This window comes from Denticeps clupeoides, unplaced genomic scaffold (assembly GCF_900700375.1).
Source record: "Denticeps clupeoides unplaced genomic scaffold, fDenClu1.1, whole genome shotgun sequence".
In the NCBI taxonomy this organism is placed as follows: Eukaryota; Metazoa; Chordata; class Actinopteri; order Clupeiformes; family Denticipitidae; genus Denticeps; species Denticeps clupeoides.
The window spans coordinates 25,053-31,924 of record NW_021629997.1 but is presented as its reverse complement, the minus strand read 5'-3'; the positions used below and the strand labels follow the sequence as shown (position 1 = coordinate 31,924).

Here is a 6,872-nt window from a genome sequence, read left to right as displayed (position 1 = left end):
TTTTTTTTTTCTTTTTTTTTTTTTTTTTTTTCAAGCTGCTCTTTGGTTTTCGTGTCACGTGCCTGCTCTGTGACAATCGTTCGACAGTCGTTCACTGGCTTAACTGTGGAATAGGGTGGAGCTGAATTGATAAGGCGGGGTTGTCCGGCCCTCGGCCTTAAGGTGCGACGCACCCTGATGTCAGCACCAAACACACAAGAGACACTCTCCACCTTTACGGCCCTGTTGTTGTCGCTTGGGCTTCTCTTCATCACGTACAAATCTTTCGCCTTTTACTAAAGATTTCCGTGGAGAGGGGCGTCAACAAGCTCACAATATTTTTGGGGGCTCTGTTTTGACAGAGCTACACGATGGGTTCAAAGAATACTTAAGAAAACGTGGTGTGTTGTGCGCTACGTATACGCGCACCATCCAGCAAATACCGCACACGTTCCGAGAATGGCACGCCACGGCGCCTTTTTCAGGTTATCGCTTCTCGGCCTTTTGGCTAAGATCAAGTGTAGTATCTGTTCTTATCAGTTTAATATCTGATACGTCCCCCAGCGGGGGACTACATATTAAGCGGATTTTAGAACAGGGAGTCGGCAAAGGAGCTTGCTCCATCCGCTCCACGCATCGACCCAGTATTGCAGTGCCTCTGGGAGCGGTGCACTTTCTCTGTTGTGTTGCAAATAAAAACTTACCACTCCAACTTGTTGCCTTTTCTCCATCATGTTTTTGACATTCAAAGGCAAGTTTTTTATTCCTTGATATGTTTTCAAGCGCCTTTTTGTTTAAAAGTCCAAGATTTTCAAGCAGGGGTTGCTTACGGCCATACCAGCAGAAGAACGCCCGATCTTGTCTGATCTTGGAAGCTAAGAAGGCTTGGGCTTGGTTAGTACTTGGATGGGAGACTGCCTGTGAAAACCAGGTGTTACAGCTATTGAGAAACGTTTTCAAAATGAAGTTTTTTACATTGCCTTGTCAGCTTTTTTTCAAAGTTAGTTAAGAGGTATTTTTAGTCTTTGTTACGTTTTCCCGCCTTTTTCTTCTTTTTTTCTTCTTTTTTTTTTTTACAAGCTGCTCTTTGGTTTTCGTGTCCGTGCCTGCTCTGTGACAATCGTTCGACAGTCGTTCACTGGCTTAACTGTGGAATAGGGTGGAGCTGAATTGATAAGGCGGGGTTGTCCGGCCCTCGGCCTTAAGGTGCGACGCACCCTGATGTCAGCACCAAACACACAAGAGACACTCTCCACCTTTACGGCCCTGTTGTTGTCGCTTGGGCTTCTCTTCATCACGTACAAATCTTTCGCCTTTTACTAAAGATTTCCGTGGAGAGGGGCGTCAACAAGCTCACAATATTTTTGGGGGCTCTGTTTTGACAGAGCTACACGATGGGTTCAAAGAATACTTAAGAAACGTGGTGTGTTGTGCGCTACGTATACGCGCACCATCCAGCAAATACGCACAACGTTCCGAGAATGGCACGCCACGGCGCCTTTTTCAGGTTATCGCTTTTCGGCCTTTTGGCTAAGATCAAGTGTAGTATCTGTTTCTTATCAGTTTAATATCTGATACGTCCCCCAGCGGGGGACTACATATTAAGCGGATTTTAGAACAGGGAGTCGGCAAAGGAGCTTGCTCCATCGCTCCACGCATCGACCCAGTATTGCAGTGCCTCTGGGAGCGGTTGCACTTTCTCTGTTGTGTTGCAAATAAAAACTTACCACTCCAACTTGTTGCCTTTTCTCCATCATGTTTTTGACATTCAAAGGCAAGGTTTTTATTCCTTGATATGTTTTCAAGGCGCCTTTTTGTTTAAAAGTCCAAGATTTTCAAGCAGGGGTGCTTAGGCCATACCAGCAGAAGAACGCCGATCTTGTCTGATCTTGGAAGCTAAGAAGGCTTGGGCTTGGTTAGTACGTGGATGGGAGACTGCCTGTGAAAACCAGGTGTTACAGCTATTGAGAAACGTTTTCAAAAATGAAGTTTTTTACATTTGCCTTGTCAGCTTTTTTTCAAAGTTAGTTAAGAGGTATTTTTAGTCTTTGTTACGTTTCCCGCCTTTTTTCTTCTTTTTTTTTTTTTTTTTTTTTTTTTTTACAAGCTGCTCTTTGGTTTTCGTGTCCGTGCCTGCTCTGTGACAATCGTTCGACAGTCGTTCACTGGCTTAACTGTGGAATAGGGTGGAGCTGAATTGATAAGGCGGGTTGTCCGGCCCTCGGCCTTGAGGTGCGACGCACCCTGATGTTCAGCACCAAACACACAAGAGACCACTCTTCCACCTTTACGGCCCTGTTGTTGTCGCTTGGGCTTCTCTTCATCACGTACAAATCTTTCGCCTTTTACTAAAGATTTCCGTGGAGAGGGGCGTCAACAAGCTCACAATATTTTTGGGGGCTCTGTTTTGACAGAGCTACACGATGGGTTCAAAGAATACTTAAGAAAAACGTGGTGTGTTGTGCGCTACGTATACGCGCAGCATCCAGCAAATACCGCACACGTTCCGAGAATGGCACGCCACGGCCGCCTTTTTCAGGTTATCGCTTCTCGGCCTTTTGGCTAAGATCAAGTGTCGTATCTGTTCTTATCAGTTTAATATCTGATACGTCCCCCAGCGGGGGACTACATATTAAGCGGATTTTTTAGAACAGGGAGTCGGCAAAGGAGCTTGCTCCATCCGCTCCACGCATCGACCCAGTATTGCAGTGCCTCTGGTAGCGGTGCACTTTCTCTGTTGTGTTTGCAAATAAAAACTTACCACTCCAACTTGTTGCCTTTTCTCCATCATGTTTTTGACATTCAAAGGCAATGTTTTTTATTCCTTGATATGTTTTCAAGCGCCTTTTTGTTTAAAAGTCCAGATTTTCAAGCAGGGGTTGCTTACGGCCATACCAGCAGAAGAACGCCCGATCTTGTCTGATCTTGGAAGCTAAGAAGGCTTGGGCTTGGTTAGTACTTGGATGGGAGACTGCCTGTGAAAACCAGGTGTTACAGCTATTGAGAAACGTTTTCAAATGAAGTTTTTACATTGCCTTGTCAGCTTTTTTTCAAAGTTAGTTAAGAGGTATTTTTAGTCTTTGTTACGTTTTCCCGCCTTTTTTCTTCTTTTTTTTTTTTTTTTTTTTTTTTTTTTTTTTTACAAGCTGCTCTTTGGTTTTCGTGTCCGTGCCTGCTCTGTGACAATCGTTCGACAGTCGTTCACTGGCTTAACTGTGGAATAGGGTGGAGCTGAATTGATAAGGCGGGGTTGTCCGGCCCTCGGCCTTAAGGTGCGACGCACCCTGATGTCAGCACCAAACACACAAGAGACACTCTCCACCTTTACGGCCCTGTTGTTTGTCGCTTTGGTCTTCTCTTCATCACGTACAAATCTTTCGCCTTTTACTAAAGATTTCCGTGGAGAGGGGCGTCAACAAGCTCACAATATTTTTGGGGGCTCTGTTTTGACAGAGCTACACGATGGGTTCAAAGAATACTTAAGAAAACGTGGGTGTTGTTGCGCTACGTATACGCGCAGCCATCCAGCAAATACCGCACACGTTCCGAGAATGGCACGCCACGGCGCCTTTTTCAGGTTATCGCTTCTCGGCCTTTTGGCTAAGATCAAGTGTAGTATCTGTTCTTATCAGTTTAATATCTGATACGTCCCCCAGCGGGGGACTACATATTAAGCGGATTTTTAGAACAGGGAGTCGGCAAAGGAGCTTGCTCCATCCGCTCCACGCATCGACCCCAGTATTGGCAGTGCCTCTGGGAGCGGTGCACTTTCTCTGTTGTGTTGCAAATAAAAACTTACCACTCCAACTTGTTGCCTTTTCTCCATCATGTTTTTGACATTCAAAGGCAAGTTTTTTATTCCTTGATATGTTTTCAAGCGCCTTTTTGTTTAAAAGTCCAAGATTTTCAAGCAGGGGTTGCTTACGGCCCATACCAGCAGAAGAACGCCCGATCTTGTCTGATCTTGGAAGCTAAGAAGGCTTTGGGCTTGGTTAGTACTTGGATGGGAGACTGCCTGTGAAAACCAGGTGTTACAGCTATTGAGAAACGTTTTCAAAATGAAGTTTTTTACATTGCCTTGTCAGCTTTTTTCAAAGTTAGTTAAGAGGTATTTTAGTCTTTGTTACGTTTTCCCGCCTTTTTTCTTCTTTTTTTTTTTTTTTTTTTTTTTTTTTTTTACAAGCTGCTCTTTGGTTTTCGTGTCCGTGCCTGCTCTGTGACAATCGTTCGACAGTCGTTCACTGGCTTAACTGTGGAATAGGGTGGAGCTGAATTGATAAGGCGGGGTTGTCCGGCCCTCGGCCTTAAGGTGCGACGCACCCTGATGTCAGCACCAAACACACAAGAGACACTCTCCACCTTTACGGCCCTGTTGTTGTCGCTTGGGCTTCTCTTCATCACGTACAAATCTTTCGCCTTTTACTAAAGATTTCCGTGGAGAGGGGCGTCAACAAGCTCACAATATTTTTGGGGGCTCTGTTTTGACAGAGCTACACGATGGGTTCAAAGAATACTTAAGAAAACGTGGTGTGTTGTGCGCTACGTATACGCGCACCATCCAGCAAATACCACACCACGTTCCGAGAATGGCACGCCACGGCGCCTTTTTCAGGTTATCGCTTCTCGGCCTTTTGGCTAAGATCAAGTGTAGTATCTGTTCTTATCAGTTTAATATCTGATACGTCCCCCAGCGGGGGACTACATATTAAGCGGATTTTTAGAACAGGGAGTCGGCAAAGGAGCTTGCTCCATCCGCTCCACGCATCGACCCAGTATTGCAGTGCCTCTGGGAGCGGTGCACTTTCTCTGTTGTGTTGCAAATAAAAACTTACCACTCCAACTTGTTGCCTTTTCTCCATCATGTTTTTGACATTCAAAGGCAAGTTTTTTATTCCTTGATATGTTTTCAAGCGCCTTTTTGTTTAAAAGTCCAAGATTTTCAAGCAGGGGTTGCTTACGGCCATACCAGCAGAAGAACGTCTGATCTTGGAAGCTAAGAAGGCTTGGGCCTGGTTAGTACTTGGATGGGAGACTGCCTGTGAAAACCAGGTGTTACAGCTATTGAGAAACGTTTTCAAAATGAAGTTTTTTACATTGCCTTGTCAGCTTTTTTTTCAAAGTTAGTTAAGAGGTATTTTTAGTCTTTGTTACGTTTTCCCGCCTTTTTTCTTCTTTTTTTCTTCTTTTTTTTTTTACAAGCTGCTCTTTGGTTTTCGTGTCCGTGCCTGCTCTGTGACAATCGTTCGACAGTCGTTCACTGGCTTAACTGTGGAATAGGGTGGAGCTGAATTGATAAGGCGGGGTTGTCCGGCCCTCGGCCTTAAGGTGCGACGCACCCTGATGTCAGCACCAAACACACAAGAGACACTCTCCACCTTTACGGCCCTGTTGTTGTCGCTTGGGCTTCTCTTCATCACGTACAAATCTTTCGCCTTTTACTAAAGATTTCCGTGGAGAGGGGCGTCAACAAGCTCACAATATTTTTGGGGGCTCTGTTTTGACAGAGCTACACGATGGGTTCAAAGAATACTTAAGAAAACGTGGTGTGTTGTGCGCTACGTATACGCGCACCATCCAGCAAATACCGCACACGTTCCGAGAATGGCACGCCACGGCGCCTTTTTCAGGTTATCGCTTCTCGGCCTTTTGGCTAAGATCAAGTGTAGTATCTGTTCTTATCAGTTTAATATCTGATACGTCCCCCAGCGGGGGACTACATATTAAGCGGATTTTTAGAACAGGGAGTCGGCAAAGGAGCTTGCTCCATCCGCTCCACGCATCGACCCAGTATTGCAGTGCCTCTGGGAGCGGTGCACTTTCTCTGTTGTGTTGCAAATAAAAACTTACCACTCCAACTTGTTGCCTTTTCTCCATCATGTTTTTGACATTCAAAGGCAAGTTTTTTATTCCTTGATATGTTTTCAAGCGCCTTTTTGTTTAAAAGTCCAAGATTTTCAAGCAGGGGTTGCTTACGGCCATACCAGCAGAAGAACGTCTGATCTTGGAAGCTAAGAAGGCTTGGGCCTGGTTAGTACTTGGATGGGAGACTGCCTGTGAAAACCAGGTGTTACAGCTATTGAGAAACGTTTTCAAAATGAAGTTTTTTACATTGCCTTGTCAGCTTTTTTTCAAAGTTAGTTAAGAGGTATTTTTAGTCTTTGTTACGTTTTCCCGCCTTTTTTCTTCTTTTTTTTCTTCTTTTTTTTTTTTTACAAGCTGCTCTTTGGTTTTCGTGTCCGTGCCTGCTCTGTGACAATCGTTCGACAGTCGTTCACTGGCTTAACTGTGGAATAGGGTGGAGCTGAATTGATAAGGCGGGGTTGTCCGGCCCTCGGCCTTAAGGTGCGACGCACCCTGATGTCAGCACCAAACACACAAGAGACACTCTCCACCTTTACGGCCCTGTTGTTGTCGCTTGGGCTTCTCTTCATCACGTACAAATCTTTCGCCTTTTACTAAAGATTTCCGTGGAGAGGGGCGTCAACAAGCTCACAATATTTTTGGGGGCTCTGTTTTGACAGAGCTACACGATGGGTTCAAAGAATACTTAAGAAAACGTGGTGTGTTGTGCGCTACGTATACGCGCACCATCCAGCAAATACCACACACGTTCCGAGAATGGCACGCCACGGCGCCTTTTTCAGGTTATCGCTTCTCGGCCTTTTGGCTAAGATCAAGTGTAGTATCTGTTCTTATCAGTTTAATATCTGATACGTCCCCCAGCGGGGGACTACATATTAAGCGGATTTTTAGAACAGGGAGTCGGCAAAGGAGCTTGCTCCATCCGCTCCACGCATCGACCCAGTATTGCAGTGCCTCTGGGAGCGGTGCACTTTCTCTGTTGTGTTGCAAATAAAAACTTACCACTCCAACTTGTTGCCTTTTCTCCATCA

General features: G+C 45.2%; 14 non-coding genes across 14 annotated transcripts; all 14 read left to right on the top strand.

Annotated features, from left to right (window-relative positions):
• The first annotated feature begins 231 nt into the window (after positions 1-231).
• Positions 232-345, top strand: LOC114779753 (U5 spliceosomal RNA). The gene has a single exon (XR_003746879.1). It is a non-coding gene; the product is annotated as a U5 spliceosomal RNA (small nuclear RNA).
• A 122-nt stretch (positions 346-467) lies between these two features.
• On the top strand, positions 468-657 carry LOC114779720 (U2 spliceosomal RNA). The gene has a single exon (XR_003746846.1). It is a non-coding gene; the product is annotated as a U2 spliceosomal RNA (small nuclear RNA).
• A 597-nt stretch (positions 658-1,254) lies between these two features.
• LOC114779752 (U5 spliceosomal RNA) lies at positions 1,255-1,368 on the top strand. Its single transcript, XR_003746878.1, has one exon. It is a non-coding gene; the product is annotated as a U5 spliceosomal RNA (small nuclear RNA).
• A 121-nt stretch (positions 1,369-1,489) lies between these two features.
• LOC114779724 (U2 spliceosomal RNA) lies at positions 1,490-1,680 on the top strand. The gene has a single exon (XR_003746850.1). It is a non-coding gene; the product is annotated as a U2 spliceosomal RNA (small nuclear RNA).
• A 603-nt stretch (positions 1,681-2,283) lies between these two features.
• On the top strand, positions 2,284-2,397 carry LOC114779751 (U5 spliceosomal RNA). Its single transcript, XR_003746877.1, has one exon. It is a non-coding gene; the product is annotated as a U5 spliceosomal RNA (small nuclear RNA).
• A 124-nt stretch (positions 2,398-2,521) lies between these two features.
• Positions 2,522-2,713, top strand: LOC114779722 (U2 spliceosomal RNA). Its single transcript, XR_003746848.1, has one exon. It is a non-coding gene; the product is annotated as a U2 spliceosomal RNA (small nuclear RNA).
• A 608-nt stretch (positions 2,714-3,321) lies between these two features.
• LOC114779755 (U5 spliceosomal RNA) lies at positions 3,322-3,436 on the top strand. The gene has a single exon (XR_003746881.1). It is a non-coding gene; the product is annotated as a U5 spliceosomal RNA (small nuclear RNA).
• A 123-nt stretch (positions 3,437-3,559) lies between these two features.
• LOC114779721 (U2 spliceosomal RNA) lies at positions 3,560-3,752 on the top strand. The gene has a single exon (XR_003746847.1). It is a non-coding gene; the product is annotated as a U2 spliceosomal RNA (small nuclear RNA).
• A 605-nt stretch (positions 3,753-4,357) lies between these two features.
• Positions 4,358-4,471, top strand: LOC114779750 (U5 spliceosomal RNA). The gene has a single exon (XR_003746876.1). It is a non-coding gene; the product is annotated as a U5 spliceosomal RNA (small nuclear RNA).
• Positions 4,472-4,594: 123 nt separating this feature from the next.
• Positions 4,595-4,785, top strand: LOC114779777 (U2 spliceosomal RNA). The gene has a single exon (XR_003746902.1). It is a non-coding gene; the product is annotated as a U2 spliceosomal RNA (small nuclear RNA).
• Positions 4,786-5,373: 588 nt separating this feature from the next.
• Positions 5,374-5,487, top strand: LOC114779749 (U5 spliceosomal RNA). Its single transcript, XR_003746875.1, has one exon. It is a non-coding gene; the product is annotated as a U5 spliceosomal RNA (small nuclear RNA).
• A 122-nt stretch (positions 5,488-5,609) lies between these two features.
• Positions 5,610-5,800, top strand: LOC114779776 (U2 spliceosomal RNA). Its single transcript, XR_003746901.1, has one exon. It is a non-coding gene; the product is annotated as a U2 spliceosomal RNA (small nuclear RNA).
• Positions 5,801-6,390: 590 nt separating this feature from the next.
• On the top strand, positions 6,391-6,504 carry LOC114779748 (U5 spliceosomal RNA). The gene has a single exon (XR_003746874.1). It is a non-coding gene; the product is annotated as a U5 spliceosomal RNA (small nuclear RNA).
• A 122-nt stretch (positions 6,505-6,626) lies between these two features.
• Positions 6,627-6,817, top strand: LOC114779775 (U2 spliceosomal RNA). The gene has a single exon (XR_003746900.1). It is a non-coding gene; the product is annotated as a U2 spliceosomal RNA (small nuclear RNA).
• Positions 6,818-6,872: the final 55 nt, after the last annotated feature.